The 26,324-nt window shown below is 44.1% G+C and overlaps 1 protein-coding gene across 4 annotated transcripts in view; it reads left to right on the top strand.

The window, feature by feature from the left end:
• Positions 1 to 26,324, top strand: part of LOC126356220 (SNF-related serine/threonine-protein kinase-like) — a 326,256-nt gene that overhangs the window by 66,788 nt on the left and 233,144 nt on the right. The window lies entirely within an intron of this gene.

Below are 26,324 nucleotides of genomic sequence, written 5' to 3'. Positions count from 1 at the left end.
TCAGAGCTCGTTAGCAGTGCAGAGATACAGAATTCTCCGCTGATGAACGCACATGCACCCACAAAGGGCAGATGTAAGAAATACGTCCTGTCGTAGCGGAAAACTGATATCGTTTCCTTGCTCCCGTTTGTTAAGATTTTTTAAAAGTATTGTTCATATTGCATCCTGCGGCATTATGCCTACTTCGTCATTTTCATTGTCATAGTATTTGTGACCATATGTGTGAAGCGGGTAAATATGTCAGATATTGGTACATTCGTAGGTGAAGTTCTAAATGGATTCACTGGAAATGTGTTTCTGTGCTAAGCAGTTTACTATATAGCGTACGATATAAGCTATCTGGTAGGATTAGAGTAGCCCCATTTTTCTGTAAATTCCTAAATGATGTAGGAATAAATGGCTCTGAACACTTAGAGAAAATTAGAAATGTGTTGATAATACCGAGAAAGTCTAAGAGAACGATTCGTACGTCGACCTCGTGGTTCTTACGAGGGTCCTTAAGTAAATAATTCGCATAGTATTTCTTAAATTCGTTATAGGAAAACGTCCTTTTAGGTTAATTTAATCCGTTACTTATCCTGCACGTGTGCGAAGTTACGATCGATTAACATTCAAGACAGAGCCCTGTGGCGTCTACTCAAGACACTTGTTCGAAGCAATTCTTGGTTTCAGAAAAAGTAATCGTGTTTAACAACCCTACCTGTTTCTGCGCAATTTTTGGTAATGGTGGAGTTGATAGGAATACAGTTGGGCGAAGGGTAAAGTTGAAGCGTCAGGTAGTACTTAAACTTAATCGGCTCCGTTCGAGACCTCCTGTCACAGCCACTACTCCCGAAACTGAGACTCGCTCGGGTGCCATTACCGTGCAGACAGGCACAGCACAACTCCATTATTTCCCTAAAGTTATCGGTGGGCATTGGAAGTGTGTATGCAGTGACTGAGATTCATGGGTATTCAAAGGTGTGTACGAAATAGGCTCCGCGAATACTCGCAACAGACCACAAGTTTCAAAGACAAGCCATTTTTACCTGAACTTTTGGAGCTGGTTGAGGCCAATGTATGTCATGAAATCTGGTGCATAACTTTGAGCCGAAAGAAAAGGTAGTCACAGGAGTGGTATCACCCACAATCACAAAAGAAAAGAAATCAAGACAGCTCCCTGTGTTGGCAAAGTTATGTTGACAATTTTTTGATGGCGTCATTCTCGTGGATGTCTTGCAGAAAACGCCCAGCATTAATTCATTAATTCGGAGGCATATGTGAAGATTCTAAAGAAACTCAAGAACCGTTTCTCACGTCAGACAAGAATTAAAAAGAAATCTTACTGCGCTACGACAACGCATGCCCACACACACGTCTCGGAACCCGGGAAATCGTAACTAAATCAGGTTGCACCTATGTACCTCGACCACACTATAGCTCATACTTGGCGTTCTCTAACTTCCATCTGTTCGCACAACCTAATGATACTCTACATGGGACGCTCTCTTAAGATAGTGATAGTGTAATTTTTGCACTAAAAACTTGGCTACGAGCACAGGACAAGAGCTTCTATCAGTTGGTAATACATGCTCTTACACAGCGGTGGCGTAAGAACGTATAGAACGTAATTGAGACTGTGTGTTAAAGAAATGTTGGTAGATATTGTCACCAAACCCTAGTTCTTAAAAATAAATATGTTCTGAGAAAAAATTGCGAGACATTGTTTATTGATCTACGCTCTTGAGAAGCGATTTAGACTTTACACCCAGATAATGCCTTCAAAATATTTTCAGTAGACATTTACAAGAGAAAGTCGTACCTCTGTCACAGTACTTCATGAAGTTACTGAAAACTTATGACACTCGCTTGTCGGTGGAAGTAATCGTTTACAAATGGTTAGGAACATTACTGATTTCGTTCCGACAGACCGTCAAGTACTAAACGAAGGGTCCCAAGAGCTTCGTTAAATGTTGCCGTATCTCTAACAGTACGAGAACAAACACAACCTCTGTGATGTGCGACAATGCGCGATTAAGTATCTGTGGACTCAACAAGTTCTGCAGTTGCGTGTTTTCGAGAGCGTGCCAAAACGATAGTCGTGTAGAGTACAGATATGGTCGGTCACGAACAATTGGTCGGAGGAAGTATTCGAAAGAAAGGAAAGTAGTATACTGAATTTTGCCGTCGCGCGCCGGAAGAATATTGAAGAGTAACTAGCAAGTAGGGAATGCTGTCCAAGATTGAAGCACTCACGAAAGTAGAAGTTTTATTCGTATTCTGTGGCTTGATGTTGCTATACATAACTCATCTTTCGATAAAAGGTATAATAAAATAAAACTAGCATCTCGGTTCATTGTACGTAATGAACTCCATCCAACCGGTCATGAAATATTACTATTACTGAAAAGTCGATCGTCTATAAGGAGTATAGTCATTATCGATGAAGTGAACGGGCGAGGGGAACGTCACAAATGCATTGCGTCATGCATCAGTATGTAATAAGAACCAGAGCTTGCCATGACTATGAACGTTTAGGAAAAGAAGAACGTCTTAGTTATGAGTCAGGCGTGTCATAAAGCCTCCTAAATGGCGCGAGGCTCAATTTTGTAATGCAGGCCTTGTGGATAAGAAATTATCGCAAAAAGCATGTAACCGTAGCAGGCACGGCTGTGCGGCTTATATTACCACGTCAGGGGGAGGGTTGACAGGATTTAACAAATACATACACAGCTGTAATTGGTATAGACTAAGGCTCTGAAATGTCCTTTGCAGTGGTTATCTGTAGAAAAACTGTAATTGACTTTGGGAACAACGCAAATGGCGCCCAGTGCTTTGCAGATAACATGAAAGTTACGACTGACACGTGGACAGACGAGTTGTCCAAATTAGTTCCTGTGGTAACCGTCAACCAGTCGTTTTGCTTCCTGTTAGACAGTCTCTATTATGCTCAAATAAGCAGGGCTCTTCAATCATACCCTTACCATATTGGATTATTTTACCGGAAATGTCAGCCTTGAGGTTGAAACTAACATATATCAGAAATTGTACGTGATATGTCACGGCTCTACACGATAATGGAAAGTAGCAAAAGGCAGTTCATCTGACGACACTGTTGGTTTCAGAACATTTTCTCTGAATTTTTATAATTTCTTGTGAGTGCCAGGAAAAGAACAAAACTAAACTATGTCTTCTGTGAAAAGTGTTGCCGGCCGTTGTGACCGAGCGGTTCTATGCGCTTCAGTCCGGAACCGCGCTAATGCTAAGATCGCAGGTTCGAATCCTGCCTCGGGCATGGATGTGTGTGATGTCCTTAGGTTAGTTAGGCTTAAGTAATTCTAAGTCTAGGGGACTGATGACCTTAGATGTTAAGTCCCATAGTGCTTCGAGCCATTTGAACCATTTTGAAAAATGTTATTCGTTTGGGTTTCTGTTCAGTGGTGGGCTTTCAATATTCCTACTGTTGCCGTTTGCCTTTTTGAAATGTAACGTGCTTGCGGTTTGGTTGGGGGGTGGGGGATGTCCATACGATAACTAACGTGACTGAAAAGCCGTCGCGAAGCCACTATTTAGTGTTAAAAGAATTTTCTCAGAATGCAGTCATCTGTCTTTTTTTCAGTTTTTTCATCTTTATTGAGTGGAACATGACGGGCGGAGTGTATATTTAGGTGCACAGAGCAGAATTATTTTGCAGTTTGGTGCGGTGTAGGGTTTGCTTGCAAGTGTTTCACAGAACTTACGTTTCATTACATCGCTAGCATAGAAGGGTCTCGTTCAAAAGTGCCGTGGACTTCGTTGTCACGTTTCGTAGCCATATTTACTGTTTCCAGTAGATATCTGTAATGGACTTGGCTGGAATCAGAAGTAAATGTACGGGCATTTTGTGTCATTTCACAGCTCAGGTGTCGTTGTTTATTTTTCTGTAGGACAAGGAGGGATAGCCAACGCCAGCTTTAGTTTTGTGCTGTACTCGAGGGTATTGCCGAGTCTTCGAAGTAATCCTGCGATGGCAGTGCTAAATGGCTTCCTGGTATGCCAGAATCAAATTGTCCGGAAAAACATCGAATTTATCACATATTGAAATATTTTAGGGCCATAGTTCTTCAGCTTTTGGTTTTGGTAGCTTACGTATAATCTTCGTTCTTGTTTAGAGAAACAAAAATGCTGCTCGTTTTCCACGCATAGACATTGCAGTCTCGTGCTGGGACTTATCAATGAGCAGAATTTTTTGGACGTCTGTATAATCCGGAGTTAAAAACTCAGATTCTCTTATATAATATTATATGCACAAGCAAACTGCTCGAAATTCGTGCACTTTCAACGTTTGGCAGGCAGCATACTACCGAACTTATTTGGCACTTGTCTCATAATGTACATGACTCAAAAATACAGTCACATGAATATAAGTGTTACATGGTTTGTAGAATGTAAATGATGCTGGCGCCGGTGATTTAAATCACGAAACGCAGGTGTTATCTTAACAGGGAACGGTTAATTTCTTCTCACACGTTTACGCAACTCGAACTACAGTTCCTTCACCAAATACATCGGCGTCCTTAGGACAGCAGGCTATGGCTTCCCTTTACATTTCGTCAGTGATGCATCTGTAACGAAATACGGTGACTGCTCGTCACTTGAACAAAAATAAAAAATAAAGAAAAGTGTGGCTCTAGGCTGCCATTCGGTCTCTTTCTCACATCACGGAAGTATGTCATTTCCGGCCCATTTTCTTCTTAGTTACTTTTTGCTTCTGCTTAACCGCGAACAGCTGAATATATAAACAAATACTATGGACAGAACAATGTTAACAAACGAGACAGATCCTGATGGTGTACAAAATTGCAGTCCGGCAATTGTAAGTGATTTTGTATGCACACATACCAGTCACCGATGACAACCTCGAAATATGATCGGTCGTGTACTCTTGCTCTTCTTCAGATGGGCAATGAACATAGTAGAGGCGTTTCCGCTTTACAATATTCTAAAGATTCCTAATTCCTACAGTTACTTCGAAAACTCACGAAGTAGAAAGAATGCAGCTAACTGTATTAGGTTATAGTGCTCATACATACCTCTCAGATCTCAAGTATAGACTTAAAAACATTCACAATCATAATCCTATATCTATGATTTAAGATTTTCAAGCTTTGTACTATTAGGCAGTTACCTGAAGCCTTTAGTTCCACCAATCAGAGCGCATATGTGTTCACTTTGTCGCACATTCTGGCGAGACATAATTTGGCGAGTTATTATGTAACATTAAAGTGTGTGTAGGTGCTGACAGATGTTGGTTTGACTTTATAATTTAGTTTCGTAGTATTTTACTAGTATCCTTTTCTCTTTCTTCCCAGACAGACTCTCTGACAGTGATTTTCTAAGTAGTGGAAACAGACTGTAATAACATTTATGCGATCCGACGCTAGAAAAGGGCAATAAAAGAACTTTGTTTACAAGATGATTATTACTGTATTCGCTCTAGTCTAGGTATGTGACTGTTTCCGAACCAGATTATGTTGCCCCCGCGTGAAACAGGATACACTGGAAAACTTTATTGTATAACTTGTGTGTGGTACTGGGGATTAGAGTAGCAGTTACTAGAGAATCGTGAACTTTTTAATTAAAGAGTTAATCCTACTGGTTGTTAGACTAAGAGCAGTATGGGTATAAGACCGGCGGTATTCAGGATCACTGTGGCAAACCACTTAAATATCACCTTTATTTTAGAGGAAACGTCGTTACTTTTCATTCAAAGCATCTGCTGTGACAGGCACCGTATCAATGCCACAAGATGGATAGATGGTCTTATGTTTTAATGAAAAAGAATGACTTAATACATTAGAGAACTAACCTCCGTATTAGATGTGACTGACTTTTAGCGAGTGATTTTCGTTTTAAATGGATGGACGTAGGTTCTAGATAATCCTCCTGCTACCCTCTTCGTTCAGTGTGTTAAAGTTCGTACGAAAAGTTGTACGACAATTTTTATTTCAGTTTCTTTATTGAATTTACACTTTTAACTCCACAGCTCTTTCCCATTTATTTAACAGGATAAATTCCCGCAAGTACGATTGCTACATCAGTCCATGATTGAGAACCTCAAAACGTGATCCCTGAAGATTGCGCCTTCGCTCTGGAGTATCTAAGAGATCTTGGTACACATTTCCTGTTCCGGAAGCAGTCTCGATACGCCTGTTGCTGGATCGCGCGAAGAGCCGTCGGCGAATTTTCTTTTATCTTGTCTATCGTTGCAAATCTTAGTCCTTTCAACGGGGTTTTCAACTTAAGAAGTAAAGAAAAGTCCACAGGGGCCAAGGCTCGAGAGTACGGAGGGTGAGGCAGCACAATAATTTCGTTTGTTGTGCAGTAGTGACGCTTCAACAGGGATGAACGTGCGGATGCGTTATCGTATTGCAAGCCATGAATTATCTCGCCACATTTCAGGCAGTTTCCTTCTCACATATCCGCGCAGGCGTCGCAACACGTCCTGATTGTACCATCGATTAACATCCTGTCCCTGTGGGACGAATTCATGATGAACTAGTCGGCCGTTGTGGCCGAACGGTTCTAGGCGCTTCAGTCTGGAACTGCGCGACCGCTACGGTCGCAGGTTCGAATCCTGCCTCGGGCATAGATGTTTGTGATGTTCTTAGGTTAGTTAGGTTTAAGTAGTTCTAAGTTCTAGGCGACTGATGACCTCAGATGTTAAGTCCCGTAGTACTCAGAGCCATTTGAACCATGATGAACTAATCCTTCACCTCAAAGAAAATCATCAGCATGGCTTTGACGTATGACCTGACCTGACGAGCTTTTTTTTTTATCTTGGATTACATTTCCCGACCGATTGTGAAGATTGAAACTTGGTCTCAGCATCATAACCCATAGACCCACCTTTCGCCACCAGTTATGACTGATTCTCTTAACGAACATCTCACTCCCATTTACGCGATCCAAGAGCTCTTCATGGATTGCGAGGCGAAAGTCTGTCTGGTAGTGACTCATGAGCCGTCGGACGAACCTGGCGGCAACACGATGCGTTCCAAGATACTGTGTCAGGAATTCCTGACATGAACCAACTGAAATGGTGCACTGTTCTCCAATCTTTCGGACAGTCAGTCCTCGATTGGCTCGTACAGTTTCGTTGACGTTCCTGACACGAGTGTTGTCGGTAGACTTCGAAGGGCGTCCTGAACGAGGGTCATCTTTAACTTCCGTCCGGCCAGCTTTAACCGTGTGAACCATTCGTAAAACTGAGTACAGCTTAAGCACTCATCACTGTAGGCTTCTTGCATCATTTAGTGTGTCTGTAAGAATGTTCTCGAGTTTCACACAAAATTTAGTACAGACGCGTTGCTCCTCTAACTCTACCATCTCGAAAATCGCGAACAGTGTGACAAAACGTTCTACTCAATACAGCGCTGGACAATAACTAACAGACCTACAACAGTGAAACTTCCGAATGTTACACATTAAACATTGGCGTGGACAGGGATGCCAACCGCATTTCGCTCCAGCAAACCATTGGCGCGAAATTACGAATTTTCCGTAATTTTTTGAACAGACCTCGTATAGGTTAAATGAGAAACGATAATAGACAATTACCGGTCTTTCATCGATAAACTCTACCATTGTCTTCTTTGCTGAGTTAAGCCAGTATGGATCATTCGAAATTAGTGTTAATTGTTGTAAATGGAGACCGTATTATCCTTCACCTGCAGGAAGCAAGAAATAGGACGGCACTAATCAGAATGTCCGTGAAACGGAGAGCGAAAGAACTTAATCTCTATTTGATGCTGTAATTAACAAGAGAAACTTTGGGCAACAGACGACTGTGCATGTCGACTGTGGTACACAGTTGGCAAGCAAGTCATACTTCCGAATCGTGAGGCTGGCGCACGGGTCTGGAGGCGACGAACGGAACCGAGTAGGGCCGAGCGGAGCCGAAGCTAACAGCGGCTGGGCGGGGTCGCGGCGCACTTCGATTTCCGAAGCCGGGTTACGCTTGCATGAGCTTCGCTCCAGTTGTTTCCTTTTAATGGAGACCGCGCCAGGCAGTTGCTTCCTCTGTCGCACTAGTGCTTTGCGCACGTGCTCTCAGCAGGTGGACCCGGCAGATAAATTTTTGTGCCGTTCGCGGTGGACTCCGCCCATCAAACGAGACCCAAATAAACGCCACCACCTCAGTTGGCTCGTATCCCTAGGCACGTTATGTAAGCGAAATGTAAATTTTAAGTTATCAGCAGTATCAGAGAGCAAAGAGTTTTCTGCCTTCTGTACTACACAGACAGGCGTTGGCGCTATGTACTAGTAAGTAGCAATGATATTGGATGAAAATGACCGACAAAGAGACCTTGCGAATGAGCCTCTGCGATTTTCTTTATACTTCGAGATTTGAAGGTCAGTGCCTGGACATAAATATCCTATAGGAGTACTATGCAGTTCTCAGAAACCTTCGAAAAAAAATCGGCTTTGATGATTTTCGAGCCATGTTAAATTAAAGTATTTCGAGGTTTAGCTGAGTGCGTAGCAAACTAGTCTCCTAACTGCGAAGTCGCTGATTCGATTGCCCACATCTTGTGGTCGTGCGGTAGCGTTCTCGCTTCCCACGCCCGGGTTCCCGGGTTCGATTCCCGGCGGGGTCAGGGGTTTTCTCTGCCTCGTGATGGCTGGGTGTTGTGTGATGTCCTTAGGTTAGTTAGGTTTAAGTAGTTCTAAGTTCTAGGGGACTGATGACCATAGATGTTAAGTCCCATAGTGCTCAGAGCCATTTGAGCCATTTTTGAGCTGATTCGATTCTCACTAGATGCAGCTTCGGTTTTGACTGTCATTTGAATGCCTGGCGACTACCTGCGGGAAAAATTTTCAGAAGGCTTACAGTGCATTACATTGTAAATCACTTACAGATCGTCAAATTTGTAGCTATCTTATCAAAACAAGATGGATGTGTGAAATTTTTTCATGTTTTTGAACGTACACACATGAAGAAAACATCCACGGCATTGTGAATATGATACGTGGGTTGTGGACAGCTGCAAGCCCGTGGATTTAAAGTTCACGCTTAGCGCGTTTCTGCTGTGCAGCTAAGAATTGATTCACGGTGAGGCCACGACGTTTGGATCACGGATTTACTTCAGACTTTGTACACTTTTGGTAGTCCATTAGGACAACATAATGTGTAAATGGTAAGGCATACTACTGGGGCTATTTGGAGAAAGTTGCAAGGGAAGTTTTAAGCGTCACTAACGTACCGATACGCTGTAACCCCGAGCACGATATGGCGGCTGTCATGTGGTTAGCGTTCAAGCTGCATAACCGGTGGATTGCTGGATCGAGCCTAGCTAGTCTTTTTTTTAATTGTATTATTTCGTACTTATTACATTTGAAAGGTAATAAGATGAAAAGACATGTGTATTTGCATGAACTGCCATTGAATTCCCGAAGCTTTTTAGCTGTTTACTAATTTTTATTATTACTAGAAATATTATACTACTTTTATTTCTATAGCAAGTTAGGAAATTTTATCAAGCACCTTAGAGTTGTTATTAGGTTGACAACGAACGAGAAATCTCTTCTCGTGAAGATGGCATTAAAATACATTCAATCGTACATCGTCCGTTTCCGGGACCGACATGTACGAAAATGTTAAGTTTCGCATTGTTTGCATCCAAACAGATGAAAGAGAAATTGTCAAGAGCGTTGTTTTCCTTAGCAACTATTCCTTGTGCATGCCGGAAAATGCCATTCATTCGATGTAGTAGATTCTTTTCAATTTGTTTTCCGTGTCTATATGAAAAGTTTGATCCTGCAGCTTGTATTTCGAAAGCATATCCGACGATTAAGTTTACGTTATCCTCATACTCTGAGATATTTTAACTCATGGTTTTATTAAATAAAGTAATTTACACCTACAGTTATCGATGTTTGACTAGTCACAATAAAAATTTGCAAAACCAAATAATAATTCATGCAGCTACAGTTGTCTTTTCATCATAGTCCTTTTAAATGTATAATGTAAGAAATGATATTACTAGTGTTGAAAAAAATATATAAATTTGAAAAAAAGATGATGAGCGGGACTCGATCCAGCGATCCACCCATGACCGTCGCGCGCTCGTGAGGTTCGCAACGCACCGGTACACCGTTGATGCGTAAAACTTCCCTCGTTATTTTCTCAAAAACACCTTAATGGTACACCTTATTACTTGCACATTATGTTGTCCTAATGGACGAGCAAAAGTGTTCGACGTCTGAAATCCGTGATCCGAATGTCATGTCATGGCCTTGTCAGTTTGTAAGTGTCGTTTGCAAAAGATTACAGCAGTTGACAGCAGTTGACTGTTGTAAACTTGATGACCGCCAGTAAACACGAATCTGTCACATTTCTCGTAGTACGGCAGCGAAACGTTCCGCCGCCAAGCCACGAAGTTTTTGTCAGTTGAAACCTAGTTACACTCTTCAGTCTTGTCGCAACAGCTGGACGGAAGTCTGCGCACAAAGTGTGGCCCTGAGAGCACAGGGGCGCATGTGCTCTGCGCGCGAGTCAGCCACCTGCGTCTTGCTGCTTCACTTGTCGGCAGTTTTAAATCCGATATCTTCTGATAAGAACTGCTCCGTTTCTGCTTGGCGCATTCTTTGCTGTCATTGACCTGCTCTTAGATCGGATGTCTAAACACAAACACGTAAATGTCTCTTCATTATATGGTGTACTTTTGTTGAGTTATTTCGTTCAAGTTTGGCACAGTCCTTGCGACAACAGCGCGCATTGAAAAGATGCTAGGCTTGTGCTCATCGCGCAATGTAATCTGAGCACGTTAGGGAATCTACCATTTGCTTCCAGCTTTACTAAGAACTTGAAATTTAGAGTTTATGTAGGTCCTGAGTAACAAGTTGTTGTAAAACTCTGAAACAGAAGTTATTTTTTCATTTATTTCCTGATTGTTTGGCAGTATACTTTCCAAATACAGAGTGCTGCGTACGAAACTCTTACCATAACCATTTAGTAAATGCAGGAAACTTTAGTTTTATCCGTGTCTGCAATGAACTGTCGTCTTCACTTACCTAGTAAACGTGACGCCGATTGATTAATATATACACCATGTGATCAAAAGTATCCGGACACCTGGCTAAAAGTTCGTGGCGCCCTCCATATAGCTAATGCTGGAATTCAATATGGTGTTAACCCACCCTTAGCCTCGATGACAGCTACCACTCTAGCAGACGACGTTCAATCAGGTGCTGGAAGGTTCTTGGGGAATGGCAGCGCATTCTTCACGAAGTGCTGCACTGAGGAGAGGTGTTGTCGGTCGATGGCGCCTGGCATGAATTCGGCGTTCCAAAACATCCTAAAGGTGTTCTATAGGATTCAAGTCAGGACACTGTGCAGGCCAGTCCATTACAGGGATGTTATTGTCGCGTAACCATTCCGCCACACGCCCTGCATTATGAAGAGATGGTCGATCGTGTTGAAAGATGCAGTCGCCATCCCCGAATTGCCCTTAAGCACCCACCTACGGGTCCGGGAGTTAGAATCGGCCCGAGGTATTCCTGCCTGTCGTAAGAGGCGACTAAAAGGAGTGTCTCACTTTTTGGCTTTATGAGTTCAGGTCCCATTGTATGGTTTGACCTGCCACTTTCAAAATTCTACAGAAGTGCGAGCCATATGGGGAAGGACGCCTTACGTAGTGCATGAGTGCCCTTAGATTCGATCTCTTGAATCTCTTGTTATGGCTTTGCATCTCCACCTGCGATTCAACTATTTGGGCGAGGACACTTTCCTGGGTACATCATCTTCTTGTTGTCTCCTGTCCTCTTTCGCCCCCAAGACAATATTGGATTTCTGGACATCCAATATCCAGCCTGGTAGCCCGTCCGTTGTGGTGGGGCCGTCATGTACCCATTTGGTGGTAGCCCCCTGACAACACAGGGATCGCACTGCTGATGCCTGAGCTTTAAACTCCCCACGTATGCCGAGGAGTAGATGCCTGTTTTTCTGGGGCATCAGAACTCCCGGCAATGGTCATCATGCCAGTTGACCTTAGTTGTGGCTGGGTGGTACCCATGGTGAGAGCCCCTGATCGGAGTGGGTGGCATCAGGGCAGATGACCTGCAAATAAGCGGACTGTCATCTCTTGCTGGTGACCGTACGGCTCCAGCAGTCTTTAAGAAGGGCTAGATACAATACAAAGTCGACAGGTATGAGAGAGCCATATTCGCCTCGGATTTGTGGCTGTAGTAGAACCGATGGGGGCTCTTTTTCTCCCGACGAAACCTCAATTTTTCGTTGAAAACCTTGAGGATAAGTTGGGAGAAATGACAGCGCTGTCCAACATGCGAAACGGTGCAGTCTTGATTCAGACAGCATCCCCAGCCCAATCCCGAGCGTTACTCGCCTGTGACAAGCTGGGTGATATTCCTGTTCCGTCACTCCCCATAAAAGTCTCAACATGGTCCAGGGCATTATTTCCCATCGTGACCTCCTCTTGCAGTCTGACGACTAGCTCCGCCCCAATGTAGAACGGCGGGATGTTTCTTTCATCCAGGGCGTTTACAGGAGACCCAAAGACAACAGGGTTGCTACCAGTGCCTTCGTCCTCGTCTTGCTTGAAAAGGTCAAGGTGATGGTCTACCGCTGTGACGTTAAACCATACGTCCCTCACCCTATGCGGTGCTTTAAGTGCTGTAAGTTCGGGCATGTCTTCCCGCTGCACTCCCAGCGCCACATGTCGAGACTGCGGACGTCCACTGCACCCAGATACTCCATGTGCGCCACCTACAGCTTGCATCAACTGTGGAGAGCACCATTCCCCCTGCTCGCCAGACTGCCCAGTACTCCAAAAGGAGCGCAAAATCGTGGCGCACAGGACCGTGGACCAGTCGACTTACACAGAGGCTAAATGTAAATTCGAAAGATTACACCCCATTCACTTCATGTCGACATATGCTGCAGCTACATCACCATCACTGTCCGAAGTGCCAGGGGTTCCTCACTCTGTGCCACGAACAGTGGGCCCTCCAGGCCACCAGAATACATCTGTCCCGTAGGTGGTAGGGGGCAAATTTTCCTCCATTGCTCCCAAAGCACCTACTTCAGGAGCAAGACCCCCCAAATGCAGGGGACATCGGTCCCATCCCCCCTGCCGGAGAAGCAACAGCCTCTTCCAGCTCCTATCATGCAGAAAGGGGCCTATCTTCCAAGGTCTCCACTAATGCCATGGCGGGCACTCAGTAGTGGCTCAAGGAGCCAAAATATGCTGGACAAAGAGCTTCATTGCCGAAGCTGCTTTGGAGAAATCTTTCCAGCAAGAACCTAAAGAGAAGCGGGAGAGCAAGCAAATTAAGTAGTCGTCTGCTAAGAAACAGGACCCTCTGGTGGCCCCAACACCACCACTCCCCATCAGTTCTGCATCTGAGAGTGCAGTGGAGATCTTAGCGTCCCTTGTGGACCTGGATCTCACTGATGCCTCGTCCACCATAGAAATGGTTACAAATACTCAGTTGGAGGCAGCAGGTGACTGTGAGGCATAACCTGCCACCTTGCGCAAAATTGCGCACTTCATGTTTTCCCAGCCTCACGATGACGTCATCCTCCAGTGGAATTGCGGCGGTTTTTTCCGCCACCTGGCTGAGATATGGCAACCGTTGAGCTTTACACTTGCTCTATGCATGCCCTCCAGGAAACCTGGTTCCTGGCAATGTCGACCCCTGCCATCCGTGGCTATAAGGGATATTACAGGAACCGCAGCAACTATAATAGTGTCAGGTTGAGTTTTCGTCTATGTCCTGAACTCAGTACACAGTGACCTGTACCTCTTCAAACCCCTCTTGAAACTGGCTGTCAGGATTTGGACGTCACAGGAAACAACTGTCTGCAACGTATATCTTCCTCCCGTTGTTGCAGTACCCCTGAACGCTTTGGCTACACTGATTGATCAACTCCCTAAACTTTTCCTGCTTTTGGGAGATTTTAATGCTCATAACCCCTTGTGAGGTGGCACAGTTCTTATTGGCCGAGGCACAGATGTCGAAAATTTAGTCATAACTCGACCTATGCCTCTTCAATACTGGGGCCGCCACACATTTCAGTGTGGCACATGGCACATATTCGGCCATTGATCTCTCTGTTTGCAGTCCTGGCCTTCTCCCATCCATGGCCATTACCGGTCTAGCTGCAGCTGTAGAGTCGTCCGTCTCACCCTCTCTGTATGCAGATGACTTCAGCATTTTGTACCACTCCACCAGTACTGGTGTTGCTGAGCGGCGCCAGGGAGCCATCCACAAGTTGCAGTCATGGGCTGTCGTCCACGGGTTCCAGTTTTCGGCCTCAAAGTCGTGTGTCATGCACTTCTGTCGTCTTACCGTTCATCCTGAACCAGCACTTTACCTTCCTGACAATCCCCTCACTGTAGAGGAGACGTACCGATTCTTCGGACTGGTTTTCGACGCCCGATTGATTTGGCTTTCTCACCTTCGTCAGCTTAAGCGGAAGTGGTGGCAGCACCTAAATGCCCTCTGCTGCCTGAGCAACACCAACGGGGGTGCAGATCGCTCTGTGCTGCTGCAGATATACAGAGCGCTTGTTCGATGCCGCCTGGCCTATAAGAGCCTGGTTTATGGTTCGGCGGCGCCCTCAGCGTTTCTTGGGTTTGATCCTGGAGTCACGTGGCCTACTGGCTCCTTGCCGCTTTGGCGTTCGACTAGCGACGGGAGCTTTTAGGACAAGTCCTGTGACCAGCGTCCTTGCGTAGGCTTGAGTTCCTCCATTGCAGGTCAGGCGTGCACAACTGCTGGCCAGTTATGTTGCACACATTCATAACTCTCCTGAGCACCCGATTTACCGTCTCCTTTTCCCAGCCACGGTATTTCACCTCTCGCGTAGGCGGCCCAGGTGAGGGCTTACAATTACAGTTCGCGTCCGATCCCTTCTATCTGAACTAGAGTCTTTGCCTTTATCACCTATACTCGAGGTCCAATCACTTACACCTCCATGGTGTACACCTAGGCCGCGGCTTCCCCTGAACCTTTCACATGGCCCAAAGTACTCAGTTCAACCCGCGGCTCTCTGCTGTCACTTCATCTCGATTCTTGACATGTGCTGGGGCCATGAAGTGGTTTACTCCGACAGCTCGATGGCTGATGGTCATGAAGGCTTTGCGTATGTCCATGGAGGACATATTGAACAGCATTCCTTTCCCGATGGCTGCAGTGTTTTCACTGCAGAGCTAGTGGCTATATGTCGTGCTCTTGAGCACATCCGTTCATGCCCTGGGGAGTCGTTCCATCTGTGTACTGACTCCTTGAGCAGCGTACAAGCTATCGACCAGTGCTACCCTCGTCATCCTTTGGTTGCGACCAACCTGGACTCCATCTATGCCCTGGAACGGTCCGGTCGTTCAGTGGTGTTTGTGTGGACCCCAGGACACGTCGGTATCCCAGGCAACGAACTTGCTGACAGGCTGGCCAAACAGGCTACACGGAAACCGCTTATGGAGATAGACATTCCAATAACTGACCTGCGTTCGGTTTTACGTCGCCAGGTTTTTCGGCTTTGCGAGACGGAATGGCATTGTTTCAGTACGCACAACAAACTGCGCCGTGAAGACCCCCCTCAGGGTTGATGCGGAGTCCGGTTGACAGTGGCCTATATTCTGGTGCACTGTTCCACTTTGACTGCCCAGCGACGAAATCTTGGGTTGCCGGACTCGTTGCCGCTAATTTTATCTGACAGAGTCTCATCTGATGATTTAGTTTTACGTTTTACTCGTGAGGATGGGTTTTATCATTTGATCTTAATTTTAGCGCATGTCCTGTGTCCCTCTATGTTGTCCACCCTAGTGTTTTCAGGGTGGACGATTTAATGTGTTGCAGAGTGGCTGGCTTCTCTTTTCTATTCTCATGGTCAGCCAGTTATGGTAATCTGTTTTGTCGTTTTAATCTCCTCTACCTGTTTCTAGCGTTTCTGTGGTTTTCTTCCATTTGAGTGTTGTTGCCTTGCCGTCGTTCGCGTGGTGTTTCCTTTCTCTCGATTTTGTGTTGTCAGTCTTGCTTGTTTTATTCTCACCTCTTCAACAGTGGGAAGCAAGAAGGTGCTTAAAACATCAATGTAGGCCTGTTCTGTGATAGTGCCACGCAAAACAAGAAGGGGTGCAAGCCCCCCTCCACGAATAACACGACCACACCATATCACTACCGGCTCCGAATTTTACTGTTGGCGCTACACACGCTAGCAGATGACGTTTACCGGGTATTCGCCATACCCACACCCTGCCATCGGATCGCCATATTGTGTACCCGTGATTCGTCACTCCGTACTACGTTTTTCCATTGTTCAATCGTGCAATGTTTTCTCTCTTTACACCCAGCGAGGCGTTGTTTAGCATTTACCGGCGTGATGTGGGACTTACGAGCAGCCACTCGACCATGAAATCAAAGTTTTCTCTCATCCCAACTAACTGACATAGTACTTGCAGTGGATCTTGAAGCAGTTTGGAGTTCCTCTTCAAATGTCGGCAGTCTTTGCCGTTCAACAGACGAGGTTGACCTGTATGCTTTTGTACTGTACGTGTCCCTTCACGTTCCCACTTCACTGTCACATCGGGAACAGTGGACCTAGGGATGTTTAGGAGTGTGGAAATCTTGCGTACAGGCATCACACAAGTGACACCCAATCACCTGACCACGTTTGAACTCCGTGTGCCCCGCGGAGCGTCCCATTCTGCTCTCTCACGATGTCTAATGGCTACTGAGGTCGCTGATATGAAGTACCTGGCAGAAAGTGGCAGCACAATGAACCTAATATGAAAAACATATGTTTTCGTGGGTGTCCGGTTTGATCATATATATAAGTGTAGCACTAAAACTGTGGTACTCTGGTCGTACAAAGCTCCAAAGAAAGAGAAATTAGGGCTGATAAGGAGTAAACGAATGTTACTATCAAAGAACATTAACATTAGTGGGCAAGAAAACATCGTGTCATCGCTGTGTTGCAAACGACGACATGTTATTCCTTATAATTATCCTCTGAAGAACTACGTTATAGGCTAAAACTTTAAAGGATGCATTAGAAGTGAAACAAAAACAAATCAAATGCTCATATACTACCTGAAACCAAAAAGAGGTCTGCTTGCTTTTTAAGTGAATATAAAACAAACCATTGGTTGTATTAAGTATTTCGATTTTAAATTTGCGTTTCAGAATGTCAGTAAAATACTGTAAGTTGCATCACCTGAACTCAAAATACAAAATGAAATTGGATTCAGTATTTGACAATATGAGAAATGTGACACATAGCTACAAATGAACCACCTATAGACAGAGTCGACAATGGCAGTGTATTATCACAAGCTTCGGCGTGGTGTTATCGAACTTAAATGATTTTTTTTAGAAGTTTACCTTCAACGTTTCGTCATCACCGGCTAATTTAGTACCCATTATCGCCAGAGCCTTGACAATTGACGCTGAAATACTTACCTGGCTCTCTCAGCAGCAACCTCTATCTCTGTAGGGTATTTAGTCGGTACATCGAAATATCAGAAGAAGATTACAGTCGCGCATAGAGTTCTACCTACTTGCCGCGGAGAAAGAAGAGTATGCAGTAGGTAACAGCGAAAACTAAGCATATGTGAGGAAAGTTAGACTGCCTCTGACTCACTTGTGCACCTAAACACAATAGACTGCAAATACACAGCCAAGATCCAGGTGCTTTCGAGAAAATCTATTTTGTTAAGAACTATCAAGTCGGAAACTGCATCAAATCCTTGCCCCGTCCCTGGAACGCTGATGGTGAGCTATAAACCTTTACCTCATAATGGTTTACATACTACTTTCATGTTACAATATCGATCTTTACGTTTCGATTAAACTCACGCCGTAATTACACGACATATCTACATTTCGGCGAAACCGGTTAATCATTCCGGGAAAAAACAACTGGCATCACTATCTTAAGGGGATACGGATTCGGATTTTGGGTTAAAAATCGATTTTCGTTTTATTCGCGTATTATATTCCGCGAAGTTTCCTCTTTAAAATGACGCTTCATACATAGCTCTGCTAGAATTATAACCATTTTATTTTTAAAGATTTGTGAGATCGGATATTGCGCTTTAGTTATACTCGTCTCTCATGGCTGACCATAAACTTTTTAGCAGTACATTTATGTGATATGAATTCAAATTTCCCGCTTTCCAGCGACTCTTTATACACTATTTGTCCGAAAATGTTTTCCCTCTGGTTTCCTCAAGTTACTCTTTGACTTTTTGACGGGATTGTTTGTAAACAGTGTGCTATATGAAAATTGTTGTTGTCGAGTTATTTAGTATTTAGTGCTTCATTTCTCGCAGTGAAAATGCCTAAAGCTAGAGCAAAAGTGTTACAAAGCGCGTGAACTGGCAAAAGAAAAGACATGATGATTCATTAGCAAAGGAAAGCAGTTCTTCATCATCACTGTTGGAAAATGAGAGTCCACTTACTACTAATTTGCCGAACGAACAGTGCTTCTCCTAAAAAACTAAGAGATTTGGAAGAAAAATATAATTTATTTGATAAAGGGAAAGAAGTTTTTAAACTCATTGATACGAGTACATTGTGCGAAGCTCTTGAAAACAGTGTGTGCTGCAAAAAATGTCAAGGAAATGTTTGTCTGAAAGTAGAATCCAATGTTGGCCTGGGTGAACAGTTTAATTTAATATGCAGTGTTTGTAAGTACAGCTGTAAGTTTCCAAGTTCTGTTTCAGTAACTGTAAGTAATGGATACAAGAAAACTGAACTTTGTATTGTGTATATATTAGGTTAGTTTGTGGTAAGGGCAAAGTAGCTGGTGATATGCTATGTGGCGTTCTAAATCTTCCAAGCGTACCTTCTAAGCTTGATGCTTTCAACTATGTACTAGGATCTGCAGTTGAATATGTAGCACAGAAGTAAATGCAGGTAGCTGTGGAAGAAACAATGAAAGAAAATGACTGCAGTCGTGACGTCACAGTAGCTTTTGATGGCATATGGCAAAAAAGAGGTGTCACACCTCCAACAATGATGATGTAACATCAACTAGCGTTGACACTGGCAAGGTTATTGATGTTGCAATAATGTCTAAATACTACAGATGCATAGACAGGTTGAAAAATGAACATAGTGATGACTGTGTTGCTAATAATTATGGTAGTAGTGGTGGCATGGAGGTTGCTAGAGTGAAAAAAAATTTTCACCGCTCTTCAGAGTGGTAGAATGTTCGCTATGCCAAATATCTGGTAGATGGTGACTCTATTCAAAGAAGTTTTGGAAAGCAAACCATATGGGAACAGTGTAAATATAAACAAACTTTAATGTATATGACACGTTCAGAAGAGAAAGAGTGACAGTCTGATAAGATTACCATCAGTTGTGAAAGGGGAAAAACTAGACGATTGGAAAACCTTGCATGGCAAAGGAAGATTGACTGATAGACACATTCAGAATTGCTAAGGCCTTGCAATCAGCCAAATACAGGCAATCTTGAAGAAATGAGGAAAGCTGTACGGGCTTTGTATTTCCACACCGCATCCACAGATGAGCATCCAGAACATGATTTGTGCCCCAAAGGTGAAACGGGCTGGTGTAAATACAATATGGGACTAACAACTCGAGAGAAATACATTCACCACCACAGTCTACCATTAACCATCATGGAAGAAATAAAGCGCATTTTCAGAGATCTGGCTAACAGAAGTCTTCTGATGAAATGTCTTCATGAAAAAACGTAGAACCCCAACGAGTGCTTGAATAGTGTGATATGGCATCGTCTCCCAAAAACAGTGTTTGTTGGAATTAATACACTACCTTTTGGTGTGTATGATGTTGTGGCAACCTTCAATCTTGGGAAATATAACTAATTGCCAGGTCCTTCAAAAGTTGGGTTTTCGTGTTGGTTCCCGCACAGTACGTGCTATGTTGACTTTAGATCAGCACAGACTAAGGCATGCTGACAATATAATCAATACGTTAGGTAACAAAGGAAGACGGGTGCAGAGGGGTGCCAAAAGAATACTTGAAGATGATTATGAAGACTGTGAAGTGGATATTAATTATAGATCAGGAATGTTTTAATCTTCTTTCTCCGTTTCCCGTAAGTTCTTCTAGGAACATTATCTCAGGTACTGGTGAACTTAGAAGTCTGAAATTTTTATGGCTTAGTCGCATGGGTTTCTTTTACACACTAAAACAACGATTTTTTAATTACTTGATTTTCAAAAGACTTAGGAGTGATTATCTAGTAAAAAACGATGGAAAAAATTTACTTAAAAATGTAAAATCTCTCTGTAAGAAAATAATTTGACAAACTGTTGTTTCAGTATTGTTATAACATATCAATGCATCTCTCTGTCTCCAGTAGTTTGTGAGAAAATGTTCCCTGTAGTAGGCATATTTTAACATTGCGGTGATAGGCGATTCCGCATCCCCTGAAAAGGACAGCTATGTGTTGTTAAAGGCCTTGGCGTACTACGTTGTGCGTGTGGTCCATTGTTTTCCCGTGCGATATGGACCCAAATCGATCCTCTCTCTCGAAAACAGATTGGAGCTGAAAGTAAGTTACGTTTTGCAGTATACAGTGCAATGTAAATGTAGTCGAATATGTTTTGTTCAGTCATTGTAACTGAGTATAAGTGTAGCGCACACACTAATGTTTATGTGAGAATTATTTTTGAAGAGTAAGGATTATAATGCGTAAAAGAGTTGTTGGGAATGCTAACTGTCGAAACTATGGCCGGTCACCCACGGCTATTCGTTTCGAAAGGAACATTGCGATTGAAATGAAACGTACTTCCCTCTGAATTTAGCCTATTGGTGGTTTAAGGTTATTGTTGACTTTTTCTATGCTGTGAGACGCTCTCAGTGGCATCTGAAAATAAAGAGCAATAGCTGATAATTATTCTTCTGCGAAACGTAACAGAAGCTGTGCGTCGGGTAGCCATAGCGCACGATGTTCTTTGGGTCGTGAGAGAGCAGTATTGGTTGTCTCAGTGCGGAAGTTCCTGGCAGCTAATCCGCTAGTCACGTGCCGCGCGTGGCTCTGTAGCGTCAGCACGTCGCTCTAAAGAGGTTCTCACCTCGACAGGTTTCTTACAGTGTGTAGCAAGACAACTAATGGTCCTTCAGGTGCAAAAAGTTTCAAGTGTCCTTTGAAATTTAGATTTCTATTCTTTCACAAACGCATTACCATTTTTATAAAGAACTTACTATTGTTCTCTTCCGCGTTAGGACCCTACTCACATTTGACAGATGTTTGTGTAAAATTTTACCTGTCGTTATGAAATAAAATGAGAGAGAGAGATAGAAATAGCGCGAGCGCTGCTATGTCACCAAATATCGGCACATTGGACAGTTCATGCATGAATAAGGGCACATGTGTTATTGAATGATATTTAAGTAATTCTTTAAAAACAGATCAAAATAAGTTGTAAAGAAAAAGCTACACTCCTGCAAATGGAAAAAAGAACACATTGACACCGATGTGTCAGACCCACCATACTTGTTCCGGACACTGCGAGAGGGCTGTACAAGCAATGATCACACGCACGCCTCAGCGGACACACCAGGAACCGCGGTGTTGGCCGTCGAATGGCGCTAGCTGCGCAGCATTTGTGCACCGCCGCCGTCAGTGTCAGCCCGTTTGCTGTGACATACGGAGCTCCATCGCAGTCTTTAACACTGGTAGCATGCCACGACAGCGTGGACGTGAACCGTATGTGCAGTTGACGGACTTTGAGCGAGGGCGTATAGTGGGCATGCGGGAGGCCGGGTGGACGTAGCGCCGAATTGCTCAACACGTGGGGCGTGAGGTCTCCATAGTACATCGATGTTGTCGCCAGTGGTCGGCGGAAGGTGCACGTGCCCGTCGACCTGGGACCGGACCGCAGCGACGCACGGATGCACGCCAAGACCGTAGGATCCTACGCAGTGCCGTAGGGGACCGCACCGCCACTTCCCAGCAAATTAGGGACACTGTTGCTCCTGGAGTATCGGCGAGGACCATTCGCAACCGTCTCCATGAAGCTGGGCTACGGTCCCGCACACCGTTAGGCCGTCTTCCGCTCACGCCCCAACATCGTGCAGCCCGCCTCCAGTGGTGTCGCGACAGGCGTGAATGGAGGGACGACTGGAGACGTGTCGTCTTCAGCAATGAGAGTCGCTTCTGCCTTGGTGCCAATGATGGTCGTATGCGTGTTTGGCGCCGTGCAGGTGAGCGCCACAATCAGGACTGCATACGACCGAGGCACACAGGGCCAACACCCGGCATCATGGTGTGGGGAGCGATCTCCTACACTGGCCGTACACCTCTGGTGATCGTCGAGGGGACACTGAATAGTGCACGGTACATCCAAACCGTCATCGAACCCATCGTTCTACCATTCCTAGACCAGCAATAGAACTTGCTGTTCCAACAGGACAGTGCACGTCCGCTTGTATCCCGTGCCACCCAACGTGCTCTAGAAGGTGTAAGTCAACTACCCTGGCCAGCAAGATCTCCGGATCTGTCCCCCATTGAGCATGTTTGGGACTGGATGAAGCGTCGTCTCACGCGGTCTGCACGTCCAGCACGAACGCTGGTCCAAGTGAGGCGCCAGGTGGAAATGGCATGGCAAGCCGTTCCACAGGACTACATCCAGCATCTCTACGATCGTCTCCATGGGAGAATAGCAGCCTGCATTGTTGCGAAAGGTGGATATACACTGTACTAGTGCCGACATTGTGCATGCTCTGTTGCCTGTGTCTATGTGCCTGTGGTTCTGTCAGTGTGATCATGTGATGTATCTGACCCCAGGAATGTGTCAATAAAGTTTCCCCTTGCTGGGTCAATGAATTCACGGTGTTGTTATTTCAATTTCCAGGAGTGTATATAACAGACAGCAACAGCTGCTATCACTGTCTGTATTATTTCACAGACTGTAGTCTGTTATGATACAAAAGGAATAAAAGCAACTCTCCACTGACTTGGGAAATTGATTGGTAAATTTTTTTGTAATCTTGCCTTTTCGTTTCCACTGATCTTGCCGTTCTTACCCCTTCTTCTACGAACTGCCATTTTATCTCTAAAAGATTGTGAACAAACAACTCTTTTGTTAAATTCCACGACGATTTATGTTATTTCTCTGGCCTTTGAAGACGCGACGCACTATCACTTTGCGACGCATTGTCAGTTTACACTGGAGGAATCTGACGGTCCCTATCTTCAATGTAATATTCTTATTTTCTGACTCTTTCCCTGAAGAAGCTCAAGCTAAGCTCCTCCTACGTCATCTCCTCCTTCCCCACCCTTCTTGTGCCCATTTAATGTTCATTCAGTCAGCTGAAAGAATATGAATGTTAACGTACACAGAGTGTTTCATTAAATGCGCATCATGGCAACTAAAAGTTGAAAGTAGAAGGCTTCTATAAATGAATAGTGTATGAGCAGTCAGATGAAATCAAGACAGTTGGGAAAAACTAAAATGTTTATTATTTCAAAAATAGTAGCCATAACTGTAAAAATATTTATGCCACTGCGAGACAAGACGGTTAATGCCTTCATGAAAAAATGTTTGCGGCCGGCTACGATCCATATCTTCATCCGAAGCACATCGAAAGCCAGGAACGCCTTTTTGAGGGCTCCAAAATCGTAGAAATCGCATGGGCAGACATCGGGACTGTACGGAGGATGTGTACGGGCTTCCCAGCGAAACTTTTGCAGCTTAGTCGAAACAACATATGCACCATGTGAGCGAGTAATCGAACACGATTTGAATTATCAGTGGAAGTGGAAGAAGGGACAACGCGTATGATGTAATATGTGAACAATATGTAATTTATATTTGATATTGATACCACAGTCAGTATTTCATTTGAAATGTGATAACATCCAAACACGCGTAACTTGTGTCGCCCTTTCACTCAACATACGTGATAGTGTAGAATGCATTATTTCACATACTGTACTTGTTCCGGTTGCTCGAAATAGGTCGATTTCCGGGCGTTATGTTAATGGGTTAATGGTTTCCAAGAAGCTTCGTATTGAAATTATCCTACAGGCACTTTTTTAAAAATATTTATTTTCTGTTTTAACCGATAAATGGGATTTCTGTTTTCTTTGAATAGTCTGATGTTCAAAATCCATAAAGACATTTTGCTCGAGGTTTATTCGTGAAAACCAGAGGTTGTGTTATTGAGTTATAACTGTATTATAAATGAAGTTCGTACTGACTTCAGTGTGACACGCTACAAGAAAGAGGTTAGCGGTAACCGCGGCAGCCCAGGACAGTAGACTGTCGCCTGCCCTCTGTGCCCAACGGAGCTTCTGGCATCTAGTTCTAGCTGTTTGCGGAAAGCGGCCCACTCCTCCTGCGTCTGTACCCTACTGACAGAGTCACAAGGCATCTTTCACCGGCTCACAGAAATAATACTAGGCGTCAAACTATCTAAGTAAACAAAATTCTGCGCACAACCCAAGTATGCAGCTATGATAAGCGGCGCTGCTGATTACTCTGTACTGCGAGGGGCTATGCACTACTAAGCAAGGTTTTGAACAGTCAAACCCGAGAGCAGTGGCAGTTATGACGGCGTGAAGTTGCTCTACAAAATTACTGTACGCACACCAACCTCTCATGAACACACGAACTGCGTAAGAGCTTGAAGCGGGTCCATTAATGTACTCAAACAAAAACTAGCAAACATTTGCTTTTTCCATTCATAATCGCCCAGTTACGTATGATTTACACGAAAGAACTACCAGGTAGCAGATACTGCTGCTTTGAAAGATGAAAAATATAGTGACCAGGCACACATAATTACCGAGAGGGTCCTAACTTCCCTAATTCTCAGTTAGGAGACTTCCTGCGTTCAACCACCGGCCGGAGTGGCCGTGCGGTTCTAGGCGCTACAGTCTGGAACCGAGCGACCGCTACGGTCGCAGGTTCGAATCCTGCCTCGGGCATGGATGTGTGTGATGTCCTTAGGTTAGTTAGGTTTAATTAGTTCTAAGTTCTAGGCGACTGATGACCTCAGAAGTTAAGTCACATAGTGCTCAGAGCCATTTGAACCAACCTGCGTACAACCGGGCTTCAACTGCCAACCTGCGGTCCGCATACCTTGTCATTGTGACGGTCTACCTCATTAGTATCACTCACTGAGCTACAATTAAAAAAAGTGAACGCCCGTATCTTACGGATGTCGTTGAAAAATCCGAAGAAAGCAATATATTACAATATCGTGAAAGTAACATTTTTATGCTTCATGGAACGTAGTGTAGGAAGCAGAACAATCAGTGACTCAAGCAGTGGGTCAGTGTTAAGAGCTGGGGCAGAAAGAAAACCACATTGCTTCTCGTTCGGCTACCGTAGCCGTTCAAAATGAGCGTTGAAATTAAAAATTGCGTGAGATGTCAATGCCGTTCTGTAATACATTTTTAGTGGAAAATTAAAATATTAAATCTGTTGACTTTCGTCGGAAAATGTCATGGGTGGAGGAGTTCCGCGTCAATGGTGTTTAAGAGCGAAGGACTACTGTTCATAAAGCTGACACAAATGACTGCTAAAGAAAATTGTCCAAACACTTGGTGAAAACAGGTGTTTCACGATGTCCAAACACACCAACAGTTCTCCGCAGATTTCTGTTTCAATGAGATTGTGAGTAAACAATTAGGACGCCACGGGTAATGTGTCGTTCTGTGTCTTAACTACTTTCTAAGAACCACAAAACTCAAGGGATTATTGCTTTATGGACTTCTTAGCTACGATATGGGAAGAAAACTTACTGGATTGATTGGTGACTATACATGTTTTGCTATTATAATTCCGAACTGAAACAACTCTCCACGGTGTGGAGTCTTACCGCCCCGTCCAATATTCCGGAAAGAAAAGAGCACGACAAACTCAGTCATAAATATTGCGACTACCGTTTTGGACTTCAGGCGCAACTTGTTTGAGGATATTGCAGAACCTGGAAACACAATCAGTTTCATCGCCTACTGTGATACATAAGGAAACAGAGGAGAGCCACTCACAACAAGCGGCGCGTTTTGTTCACAACTGATGCTATTTTCGCACGAAAATACTTGGCTCAGCTTTAGATTGAGCCGAGTAATTGATTGAGATTGACATATGATGAGAATGCCAGTTCATTGCTGACATAAGAAGGTTTATGAATGGAAACCACCAGGCAGACGTAAGCGCGGAAGACAATGACATTCTTGGATAGACCTCATAAGTGGAGTAATTGAACATCGCAGCATCGACAAGGAAGATGCGCTGGATAAAGAGGCTTGGCGAAGGATAACAGGAATACAACAAAATGTTGTTATTGATGAATATTGATTAATCCTGTAATAATAATAATAATACTTGGCT

The sequence above is a fragment of the Schistocerca gregaria genome, chromosome 3 (genome assembly GCF_023897955.1).
Source record: "Schistocerca gregaria isolate iqSchGreg1 chromosome 3, iqSchGreg1.2, whole genome shotgun sequence".
In the NCBI taxonomy this organism is placed as follows: domain Eukaryota; kingdom Metazoa; phylum Arthropoda; class Insecta; order Orthoptera; family Acrididae; genus Schistocerca; species Schistocerca gregaria.
This window is presented reverse-complemented; position numbering and strand designations above follow the sequence as displayed.